General features: G+C 52.0%; 1 long non-coding RNA gene across 1 annotated transcript; it reads left to right on the top strand.

Annotated features, from left to right (window-relative positions):
* Nucleotides 1-1,196: 1,196 nt before the first annotated feature.
* LOC131835205 (uncharacterized) lies at nt 1,197-11,819 on the top strand. The gene is made up of 3 exons (XR_009355107.1): nt 1,197-1,379; nt 8,236-8,317; nt 10,160-11,819. It is a non-coding gene; the product is annotated as an uncharacterized LOC131835205 (long non-coding RNA).
* Nucleotides 11,820-12,401: the final 582 nt, after the last annotated feature.

The raw sequence follows: 12,401 nt of genomic DNA, 5'->3' as shown, positions 1-12,401 counted from the left end.
AGGTCAGGAGGCTGCCAGGGCAGGAATAGAGTTGCAGCCGTGTTCCCAACCTTAAGAGAGGAGGCCCTTGCTAATGGAAGTCTTTTACCAAGCGTCTCTCCTCCTGATCTCCCATCCACTGTTCTCACCCCGCATGTGGGTCTCACTTCCAGAGGCAGCTGCCTCATATTCGGCTTGTGACACTTTCAGAAGCTCTGCTAATAAATGCATATCGGAAAAGCATTCTGCCCATGGGACCAATTTCTTTTTCCATCACCTGTGGCTTCTCGACATGAAATTAAAGGCAGCAGCAACTAATTGCAGCTGGTGGCAGCTCTGAATGTTCAGCGGCTGCCAGGGGACCCGGGCTGTGTGCCTCCTCCCTCTGACACTCCTGCTTCCCATCCTGGGGTGGAGTGAAATGTGGGACTTGGCTTTAATGAGACAGACATCATTCTGTTAGCACCCGGCTAGGCTTCGGCTAGTTGGCTGAGCCCAAGGGGGCCTGCCCACCATCAGCCTTGCCCAGCCTGGGGCACCAGAACAAGGTCTGCCAAAGGTCCTCTTGACCCAAGCACAGCAGCCCGAGGGGTCCTTCTCAGGAAGTCTCTGGAGGTGGCGCTACTTTAGGCCCTGCCCCATGTGTAGGGCTTCACAAAAGATGTCACCAGCCCTCTGTCCCCCCTCAGGACCGTGAGTGTCCCGGTAGGCTGCCCCTGCCGTGTGACTGCAGGTTCTTCTGTCTTGAGGGAGAAGCTGAGAAGGAGGGCTTCTCACCGTGCCCTTGTGGTCCTTGCCAGAGCCTTCAGTGACATCTCACAGTCACACAGTCACACTCAGGTGTGCAGAAGCAAAGGCAAGTAGAATTTGCCCAGACTTTGGATATAAGCAGTAAGAGAAATAGAGGAGTCAAGGATGTCATCACGGCTTTTGGCCTGAGCTAAGAAAGGACAGAGTTGCAGAGGAATTAGGTAGGAGGAGTGGCTTTGGGGGTGGAACTCAGGAGTGCTGGTCTGGGGAGCGGATTTATAAGCCCAGAGTTCAGGGGAGAGGGCCAGGCGGGAGATAGAAATGTGGGAGGCATCAGCTGGCTTGGACATTCTTTCCCAAACTACTTCATACCTGGCAAAGGCCCCGTCCCCTCCTCCCCACTCCTCGGGGTGAGTTAGATGCTCCCTCCCTTGGGTGCCCTGCCCACTTGCCTTCTCTCCCTGCAGAGAAGCAAGCTGGTAGGCAGCGGGTCCCTGGGGCCGGCAAGCTCTCTCTGGGCCCTGAACAGAATATCCTCCGATAAGATCCCCCCAGCCCACTCATGGCTACCCACCCACACCGGCCAAGTGTCACGGAAGGAATGCAGTGGCAGCTGGGCCCCGATCACAAGACAGAAACACCCAGGACACGTATGTTGGGCCGGGAAGTGCCTCATGAAAGGGAGAAGCCCAAACAAGCCACAGGGTGTGGGGGTGGGGTGGGGGTGAGGGTGGGGTGCGCAGAGGGGGCGTGGTGCTCAGAGGAAACAGGCGAGGGTGACTCAGCCTGCGCTGTTGTCAGAGAAAACAAATTCCTCAAGCAGGTTTATCTCCTTATGGAGGAGGGATAATCAGCAGCCTGAAGTGGCAGCAGAGGGAGACCATGTGGTCTGGCCTCAGCAGACAGAGTGGCTTGTGCCAGGGTTCAGCCAGGCTTCCGGGAGAACCCGGTTCTAGAAGGGGGTGTCTGGTGAGCCCGGGTAGGAGAGAGGCCCCCCCACCCCGACACACAGAAGCCAGATCGGTCCCAGTCCCCATCGCCCTGGGGTTGGTACCCACAACGGCAGGGCACAGGGCAGACAAGGTAAAGTCAATGTTGGCACACAATTTCTGAGGCACTGTGTGGAAATCTCCATGGTGACACTTGGAGCTTTCAGCAGGAAGCCTGTTGGGCTTGACAATACTGGGAGGCAACCGCTCTCACACCGACAGTCCTGATGGCCCCTGGGTTTGTGCAGTGCACAACCTGCCCAGCCATCCCTGAAGGCCCTGGGTGTGGGACCCAATTCTCCATCTATATGGCTGTAATTATGTTACAAAAGACAGATTCCCATCCTCAGGAGGTGGATTTGGGAGAACATCCTTGGGAAGCCACACTAACACTTAGGAAAATAAGACCAGGTGGGTCCTGCTCGATAGAACAGGTCAGAACAAAATGGCTCAGTGGAACATTTCTTAGCTTTCCCTCTGCTTGTTCTTTCTACTCCAGTCATTCCCAGAATGCTGTCCCCTAGCAGCAGCACCTGAGAAATCGAAAATACAAATTCTTGGGCCCTCCTAAGACCTGCTAAATTAAACCCTCGGGGGGCAAAGCCTGGCCACGTGTGTTGAACAGCTTTTCAGGGGATCCTGGTGCCTGCTTGTTTGAGAGGGACCCAGACAGTGTGGGGACAGCTGGCTCTCAGCCTTGAAGCCATCTGAGGAACTTTAAAAATTGCCAATGGCCTGGGACCCACCGTAGAGATTTGGTATTCATTGGTAGGAAGTTCGGCCGAAGCGCTGGAATTTTCATGGCTTCCCCGGTGAGAACCTCCATTTCCAGAAGGGCTTGGCTCAGAGTTATCATCTGGACCCAGGTCTGACCCTCACACTGGGGAGGCAGTGCAGCAAAGAGAGAGGTCCTTGGGCTTTGGGGTACACCAGAATCATCCCAGGATTGTGGGGGATGCCTGCTGTTGCAGATTCCTATGTACCTTCCCCCCAGATCCTAATTCAATGGGTCTGGAGTAGGACCTAGGATTGGCCTGGTGTGCAGTGAGCTCAGGGAACCCTCCTTTGAGAACCACAGGTCAGGACCACCTCGTTCTGGTTCTGTCTCCACCATTCACCAGTCACTTCATCAACTGTTGCCTCATCTATGCCTGGGGAGGAGCAAACAGCAACTGCTCCATCACCTAGGGCTGTCCTGAGATCACAGGGAGACAGTCTGACCATTGTGGAGGGCAGGGCAGGGCAGGGCAGGGGTAAAGGTTTGCTGGACTGTCCCCCTTTCTGCCCGGGACTGAGCTCACACAGAAGTCCTTCACAAAAGTGCCTCGCAGGGGTGAGGGAGCCCTGGCTGAACGAGCAGAACTGGAGTGGGGTGGGCACGGCTCACAGTTCCTGGCAGCTTCAGGGAGGGGCTGTGGGCCCGAACCAGGCTTTGGGATGTGTGGTCGGGGCAGCGGCAGGTGCAGGGTTCCGAGAGCCAGATCTGACCCGGAGCAGCCGTAGGTAACCAGGGGGCCCTCATTTCTGATGGGCCCCCACCAGCTTTGGGACTTGGGATTCTGTTTCGCTGCCCCTGAACACAATCGACGACAGCCCCTTCGCCTGTTAAGAGTTTTGTTTTCTCATAGAATGAGGCCAGAAGCAGGCAGGGCTGGTGGTGTTGTCAAGGGGTGCGGTCATCAGGGTCCCAGACTCCTTTGAGCTCTGGGCTCTGCCATCCTTAGTCACCAGGCGGCCACCCCTGGCCGGATTTCGCTTCTGCATTCAGGCAGGAAGAGCAGGAAGCAGCCAGGAGACAGGGCGGGGACTGTGTCTGGAACCAGCTCTTCCCCCGCATCCCCGCACCCCTGCCACGTGCGACTCACTGGCAACCTCAGTCGCATTGGTGACCTCGAGCACATCCAGGTGCTGGCTCCCAGGGAAGCCGGAGGTGCAACTGTCTAAAACAAAAATCCAGGGAGGGAGGCGGGAGGCGGAGTCCGCCCTTGGCTGGTCACGGTGGACTCTGACACCTGCTAGGACTGCCTCCACGTGGAGGTCACGGAGACCACCACAGGGCAGACCGGATCCTCCGGCTCCTCCCGGCCCAGGTGTGGCCCCACACAACCCAGGCTCCATCCAAAGAGACTGTGCCATGGGGAGAAACACACTGGGGGAAGCTCAATGAGGTCCCCAAGGATGTGCCCAGAAGCCTTGATTTATTTCCATGATGTTCCCTGACTGCCCACTGGTATGTCTATGAATCCAAGGATGATCATGGGAACAATGGAAGGGTTGAAAGTGCCAGGCATTAAACAAACCCTGACTCACACACTTCCTTCCCCCACAATTCTCAGATCCTCTCAATTCCCTCCCCTCCCCGCTCAGCAGGATTTGCATCCATGCCCTCCTCTCCTCTGAGCTTCTAGATTGGGGGGGTGGGGTTGGTGTCTTGGTGTCTCTGGAGCCTGGCAGCTGTACCCCCCAAACCCCAGGCTGGGGTCTCCATACTGCAATCTCCCCCCTGCATGCCCATCCCAGGCTCCCTACTCAGTGTCCGTGCCTGGCTGTGTCTGACCTTGGCCCATGCAGGGACCTTCCTTGGTCAGCATTTCTTCAGACCTGTCGAGAGGAGATATTAACGTCCCCTGGACTCTGGCGGGGGCAGGGAAAGAAAAGCAAACAAAAGACCCAACACTTGGCAAACCTAGACAGGCCTGGAAATGCTTCACAATCAAATTGCTTTCTCCCCTTTTTGAAAACAGAAATGGAGGGAGAATGGCAAGGATGGAGAGAGGGGACCGAGGTCACATCTTTAATGCTCTGGGAGGCGAGCGAGAGAGGAGGGGAAGAACGGCTCTGCTGAGGGCACATGGGAGGGGGCTGGGAACCGCGCTCCTGGGAGGCTGTGAAGTCCACCTGAGGGTCCCTGCCACTCGACTCAGCAGGCATGTGGTCAAGCACTATGTTACTTATTGAGTGATCTGCCAGAGGGGGGGGGGTCCTTCTCGGACTCTGCCTCGCAGGGGGTGCTGGAAGGGACGGGACTGTGGGCGTGACTCGGTCCCACTGATTTAGAAGGGAGGAGGGCGGAGAGCACCCACAGCCTCTGAGCAGAGAATCTGGGTCACAGCTGCTGCCACTTCATCCTGGAGGTGACCTGGGGGCTGTCTCAAGGACCCTGATTTCACGGTCACAGAGGGGAGTTTCCAAACGACGTTCATCACACAGAGCAAGGCTTCTGAAGGAGGACCCCATCTTCCACATTAAACGTGGCCTTCCTTAGCAAACACCTCTCGTCTTGGTGTGGGAAATGGTTTTTATAGCCGAGAGTCTCTGGGTGCTCCAGGCTCCCAGGAGTCAGGTTCCTAGTTTTCCGGCTTGTCACAGTGAATTTGTCACCTTTCCACGGGGACAGGTGTCAGCCATCCTTTTTTTGCATTCCTCTAACTTGAGGGAGAAGTAGGGAGGAGAAGAGAGGGATGCTGAACCCAAGGTTGGGGATCATACAACCAAAACTCTAACAGTGAGGGGACGTGGGCTTTTGATCTTGGAGAGAAGTTTCCAGCAGCAGGATTCCCTGGCTCCAGAAGGATGGTAGGACACTTGTTCCAAATGTGGCTCGGCCCCACCGTGGAAGGGGGTGTGCCGGTGAAGGCAGGAGCCAGAATTCAGAAATCAGCAGTAAGTGTTTTCCTGTAACCATGGGTTGTATAGAAGAAATGCAGGCCAGCCCTGGTCCCAGGCCAGGGATTATCTTTATAAATTATTTATTAAAAAATTTATAGGGGCGCCTGAATGGCTTAGCGGGTTAAGCCTCTGCCTTTGGCCCAGGTCATGATCCCAGGGTCCTGGGATCGAGCCCCGCATTGGACTCTCTGCTCAGCGGGGAGCCTGCTTCCCCCTCTCTCTCTCTGCTTGCTTGTCTGCCTGCTTGTGAACTCTCTCTCTGTCAAATAAATAAATAAAATCTTTAAAAAAAATTTACAAAACCAGTACCCTCCATGGCACCAAAGTTTGTACCCTACAGCAATGGTTCTCAAGTGTGGTTCCTGGAAATGTGTTGGAAACACACATTTCGACTTCCTGCCTAAGACATGCTAGGGCTGGCTGGCCAGCTGTGTTTGGACAAGACCCTGCAAGGGGCCCCAGTGCACCTGAGAGTCTGAGACCCTAGCACACGGAGAAGGAAGAAACAGTGAAGGTCAACTTTTCGCCCTCAGTGCTCCTCTCCCAAGGGAACCTTTCTCAACTCCTGTTCTCCCACTAATGGGAGGAGGCTTCTACACAGGGCTCCTGCAACCGCTTCACCTTTTCACTTAATAGATATATCCTGGGTCACACCCCCCGACGCCCACCCCATCTCGGAACTTGTGAAGCGACCTCGGTCCCTTTAACACCTGGGTGGAATTCCATTCCAGGGAGCCAGGGGCATCAGTCATCCCGTCATTGCCCTATCAGTGCTTTGAGGCTGTTTGTAGATTTTTTACTATTTCAAAGGCTGGTATAATGAGCATTCTTAGAGAATCTGTGGGCAGACTGACAGGTTTCCTCTGCTATCCAAAATCAGAGCTCCTCCTATGAAACCTTTCATAAACCAAAATGGCAGAAAGCAAAGAAGCAACTAGCATTCGTTCATATGGAAAATTGTTCGAGGGTTCCCAGACCCCAGAGAAACCTTTCTTAGGTTTTCTGATATCTTGGGACATAGCATTTTAATGGATGCAAGGAATAAATTGAGATAAGACACATATGCTCCCAGATAAGTTTGAAGCTCTGGTGGTCCGATGCTGAGATACTGAGTATAATCCCCAGGGAAGGAGTATGGTGGAGCCTTCTTTGTTGCTTGGGGTGTGCACTGCCTCAATAATGGCTTGTTGCAAAACCTGCACTGGATGTTATTCTTGTTTTTCGAGAAAAAGAAAAAATCTTTTTGGGTTTCTTCATTTCAAAAACAGGTACTGCTAGAGGTCTTTCGTAAAAGTGAAGAGGTGTAATATGAACTTTCAGAAAACAGGGGATACCTCTACCTCCTGGCAACATTTCCTAGATACCTCTTAAACAGCTTCCATCAACTTATACTCCCTTCCAAAATACAGAAAAATTTCCTTTTCACACTCTCTCATCAGTACGGGAATTGTAAAACCTTTTCCTTTTGCTGCTTAATAGGTGAAAGTGAAGACTCAGTGTCTGATTTGCACTTCTTGAACTGTGAGTGCTCTTGGGTGACTCTTTGCAGTTGGTAACAACTTATATTCCTTCTGTGAACTTCCTCTTCACAGATTTTCTTTCTTTCTTCTCTCCCCTGCCTCCATTTTTCTTTTGGGTTCTTAGCCTTTTTCTTATTGATTTGGAAGAGCTCATTATATATTAAGGAGAGTGGTAATTGTCACATTTTACATGTGGTTTTCCCTGGCCATGAAGGAATTTTGTTGAATGTTAAATTTATCAGTGTGTTCCTTTCATACATCTAGATTTCTGTCATGCTTTTAAAAGTCTTTTCCAATTTGAGATTTTGTTTTTTTTTAATATCCTACATTTTCTTCATGTTCTTGGGTAAGATCCTGAGTTCCAGGGCTAGACAGTCTGAGTTCAAATCCCAGCTCTCTCTCTTCCACAGTGACCCTGTTCCTCACTTTGCTTCTCTTTAAAGTAGGAATCAGGGCATTTACATCATGAAACCAGGTTGAGCGTGTGCTTCTCTTCTCACATTTTCAACACAAAGAAGGTAAAAATTCCAAATTAACCAGAAAGATTAGCAGGTGGTCCTCTGGAATAGGAGGCCAGATGAGATGGATCCAGGATCTCCCAGCTTCAAGAATGAGTGGATTTTCTTGAGCCTGACTCCATGTTTGTTTCCTTCACCATGGATTGTCTACCTTCCAGGGAAAGGACCAGTTCTGCTCTGGAGACCAGCAAGCCCCAGAGAAATTGTGAGTCTCTGGAATGCCATTAGGGGCTCAACTGTGTTCCCCCTTCAAAAGCCATATATGAAAGTCTTAACTCCCAGGACCTCTAACAGAATGATATTTGGAAATAGGGCCTTCAATGTAGGAATTAAATTTAAAGAGTTCATTAGGTGGGTCCAGATCCAATATGACTGGTGTCCTTATAAGAAGAGGAAATTTGGACATAGGGACAAAAGGAAGACCATGTGAAGACACAGGAGAAGATAGCCATACTTAGCAGATCCTTCCTTCAGGGTCCTCAGAAGGAATCAAGCCCTGTGGACACCTTCAACTTGGACTTGAACTGTGAGAAGACAACTTTCTGTTGTTGTTGTTGTTTTCGAGATTTTATTTATTTATTTGAGAGAGAGAGAACAAGAGAATGATTGGGGGTTTGCAGAGGGAGAGAGAGAGAGAATCTCAAGCAAACTCCCTGCTGAGCACAGAGCCTGATGCAGGGCTCGATGCCATGACCCTGAGATCATGACTGGAGTCAAAAGCAGGAGTCGGATGCTTAACTGACCGAGCCACCCCAATATCTCCAACCTTCTGCTGTTTAAATCCTGGTGTCTGTGGCTATTTTATTATAGGTTCCCAAGCAATGAGCCCAGGTTCTCAGAGGGCACACACTCTGGGAACTCTGGTTGGAACCTGTGACTCTCCAGGCCCCAGGTGAGTGTGAGGGTTATCTGGGGGTCTCGTGTCCCCCTTCCTGGATCCAAAGACCATGTAGACAACTGTTCTGTTGGCTTTCTCCTCCCCCTCACAGTTGCCCTCCCAGAAAGACAGTATGTGAGGCTTTGGCTTTGGACCGAGATGAAAGCCAGAGGACAGGTGCTCAGGCATAGTGTAAGGACCCTGCCGTCACCGGGTGTGGACAGGCACATCCACGGGGACTTCCCGAAAGCAGCTCCCTCCACCGAAAACCCCCTGAGGCCCGCTGACAGCTGCAGCAGAAACAGGTGTGGGGACACAGGAAGCTGGCAGCCCCCACTGACCCCGGGATGGGTGGGTGGCGCATAAGGGTGGATAGTGGTTAATGTTGGGGAGGGGTGATAGGGACAAGACCGTGGGGCCCCTGCAGTGAGATTTCCGGTCCTCCTGGCTTGCCAGGGCCTTCTGTGGGTGGTGGTCATGTCCTTGGCACCACCAGAATGCTCCTGCATCCGTCCCCCTTCCCCTGACCCCTGCAAGCTGGCTACCCAGATCCCAGGTGGGGAGGGAGCCAAACCGAGGGGAAGAACAGGGACAGGCAGGGCAATCTGGGAAAGCCGGAATGTGGCTTCTGGGATGGCAATGAGGGTCCACAAGCTAGAGGAGCAACATATCTGTGTGGAGGACAGGCCTGCTGGCCAAGTTCATGCATGAGAGACGGCTGGTGTGTCCCTTTACTCTTCCCATAGGCTTCCATGAAGCTTCTCCATACAGGGCTGGGTAGAGGTTTTTGGAGCCTTCCACAAGTGAGGGCCCAGCCCCTCTAATACATCTGGACCCCTGCATGGGTAGGAATCCTCCCCCAGCCCAGAGAGCCTGCAGATTCCCCACCTGCTCCCTAGGGCTGAGCCAGGCTGGGAGTAGCACAGTGGGGAATGAGCCAGTCCTACTGTGATTTGGCCCCAAGGCCCAGACAGGCATGGGTGCTGCCCCCCACCCCTCCCTGCCCACCATGAAGGCCACGTCTGCTCTTGAGCCAGCTGCCAAGGAGTGGCTGCCAGCAGCTGCCCGGGCCCTGGCCAGGTGTGTGTGGCCTGGGGCAGGCAAATAGCCGGGCAGGCCGAGCGCCACTTGTAAAGCATAATAACCCGGTGCAGCAGGATAATCGCCCTTCCCGAGAGGCAGACGTGATCTCATTAGGGATCATACAGGAGGCTGGACTAAGACTCCTTGCTCTCTGGAGTGGGGGAAGTGCTCCAAGCCAGAGAAAGTGCACTGTTTGCTCCAGGTGCAAAGGGGACCAAGCTCCAATCTGGGGAAATCATGGAGGGATGGGCAGGAAGACTGGGCCCTTGGAGACTCCTCCATGAAGGAGAAAGAGACTCAGCTCCCTGGGCCGGCAGAACACGCATGGCTCCTCCCCTGTCCATGCTTATTCCCACCTGTGAGGCCGTGCTCTGTATTCCTACCCAATGCACCCCCTCCTTGGACCAAACGAACCCTCCTCTGCTGGGAAGAGCTCTCGTCCAGGCCACCCTGTCACCTTCTCTCTCTCCTGTCACCTGCACCACCAGGCTTGGAAGGAAAGAACGACCCACCCCTCACTGCACGGGGAAGGTTCTAGGATTTGTCCTGGGTTGTGGGGTCATCAGTGTTCGCTGCTTGGCCCAGTTTGGTTCACCTAATCTCTTTCCTCTATCCAGAGGATTCCTACCCTTTTGTTTTTGTTCTTGCTTTTTTGTTTGTTTGTTTGCTTGTTTGTTTTTTGGATGCACGGCCACTTTTGGGAACCTGGTAGAAGCTATCAAAGTGTTTCCAGATGAATATATGTAAACATAAAATGTTGCATTCCATGTCTAGGAGTTAATGGGATTCTCCGAATCAGACCCTCCGTGGATCTTCCAAGCCTGTGATTTCCACAGTGTGCCTTAGAATCATCTGGGGCTTGTCAAAACCAAAGGCATCCCGGGCTTACCAGCTGGTCTGGGGTAGGACCAGGAATCTTCATTCTGGCCAGGTCCCAGGTTGCTGGGACACCGGTTCCAGAATAAGACTTTGAGAAACACTGGTCGAACAGCATGTGAAGCCCAATGGAGACGGCTTCAAATCCCCACCCGATCTGTTGCCTTCGCGGATGTACAGAACTTGACCACCCAAAGGAAGTCGCAAGCTCGTGGACAGAGGAGACCTCAGCTTACCTCTTTCTGTATCCAGCCCCAGTGCTCCAAGACCTCACCCATTAAGTTCTCACTGATTGTCAAAACTCCCTAAGATTCCTGGAGGAGGAGTCCCCCCTCTGAAAATCTACAACCCAGCCATGATGGGGAGACTTGCTTTCTTATTCTATTACCAGCATGATCAAGCAGCATTACCTTGCTGGGATAGGATGGAATTCTGTCCCCTCTCCTCCCTTCATCTACCATTGGGGGAACTTTGCCATCAGGGTCCCTCTCTGGGAGGAGGTAGAAATAATCACCAGGGCTCCTGACTTTCCTGCCCAGTCTCCAGCGGCCACACACAGGCTGCCCATTGCAAGACGACACGTGTGTTGGCATGGTTTTACCTCTGCGTTAGTGAGTTTGAATTTGGAATTCCAATCTGATTGACTAAGTAACTTTTTACTCTAATTAGAACGGTAGGGTTTGTTCTTAGTCGGCAACCATTTAATCTTCTGTCTCATCAATTGTACAAAGGTCTTTATGAATATGTAGATTGGGAAGGGAATAAAAGATTATTTGACCTTGAAGAAACACATATAAAATAGGTGTACACTCTCCCGGTCTCCCACTCCCTTTTATTATGCAGATGCAAAAATTGGTTCAGCTTCAAATCAGGCTATTGTGGGTTATCGGCAATCTTGCAGCCAATTAGGATGCAACATTCTGATGAGCCAGAGGAGTTTAATAATTAGAATAGTATTCACATGCGAGCTGCTTGCTGTGAATTTGCATGTAAATAAAAACGGGGCTATCAAAACCCAACAGAAACAGCCCACGGATGAAGCCAATTTCCAAAGGGTCAAATGTGAAAAAGGAAATAGGTCTGCGGAGGAACAGGAGAGTGTCACAGGCAGAAAGTGGAGGCCTTTATGAAGAACACGTGCTTTCGGGTCAATGGCCTTCTGAACATACCTCCCTTCTTCCCTTTTAGTGTCCTCTTCGAGCTGGTTAGCTGGTTAAGATCCTAGCCCGACCACCAACAGGCTGGGACCTCCTCACGTCTCAATGTCCTTGTCTGGATGGGACATTCTTACCTTCCCCCAGGCCAGTGAGGCTCAAGTTAAATGGGATTGTATGTGGAGCTCCTAGCATACAAACACTGCCCATAAAATATCCATTTTAAAATTTCCTTTCTGGGGCGCCTGGGTGGCTCAGTGGGTTTAAGCCTCTGCCTTCGGCTCAAGTCATGATCCCAGGGTCCTGGAATCAAGTCCCGAATCGGGCTCTCTGCTCGGCGGGGAGCCTGCTTCTCTCTCTCTCTCTTTCTCTCTGCCTGTTTCTCTGCCTACTTGTGATCTCAGTCTGTCAAATAAATAAATAAAATCTTAAAATAAAATAAAATAAAATTTCCTTTCTTCCTTCTGACAACATACGTGGAACCCTCGGGAGGAAATACTTTCTTAGCAGCCCCATCGACCCATGGGGAGAAAGCTGTTCTTGTCTCCAAGGAGAATGGGGGGAAATAACAAACCTATTTAGCAAACCACTGGCTTTTGTTGCACCTAGTGGGGTGTATCAGTCGGAGCCCAGGAGACGGAAGTTCATGGTTTGCTGGGTTTGGACCTGGTGTGGTTGCTAAAAGCCCCCTGTTTGCTTCCAGAACACCCTGGTTTGAACCATAAATTATACAGACACTGCTATAAGAGCAGAGCTGCTCAGGACCACAAGGAAGGTCTTCAGAGGCTGCGTGGGACAAACGGACAGGATACCTGGAGGCCCCTGGTGACGGGAGAGTAGGCACGGTTCCTGGGGAATTACATGTCACTACACGCTGGGTGGTGATGGTTCCTGGAACCCCTAAAATCATCAGCATGTTACCTGTTTTTTTATTAACCTGCTGTGGAGTTGTATTTTTGAGTGAGACACAGTGGCCTCAGGGAAGG

Source organism: Mustela lutreola, chromosome 7 (assembly GCF_030435805.1).
Source record: "Mustela lutreola isolate mMusLut2 chromosome 7, mMusLut2.pri, whole genome shotgun sequence".
NCBI classification, from domain to species: domain Eukaryota; kingdom Metazoa; phylum Chordata; class Mammalia; order Carnivora; family Mustelidae; genus Mustela; species Mustela lutreola.
The sequence above is the reverse complement of the archived record's forward strand: the minus strand, read 5'-3'. Positions and strand labels throughout refer to the sequence as shown.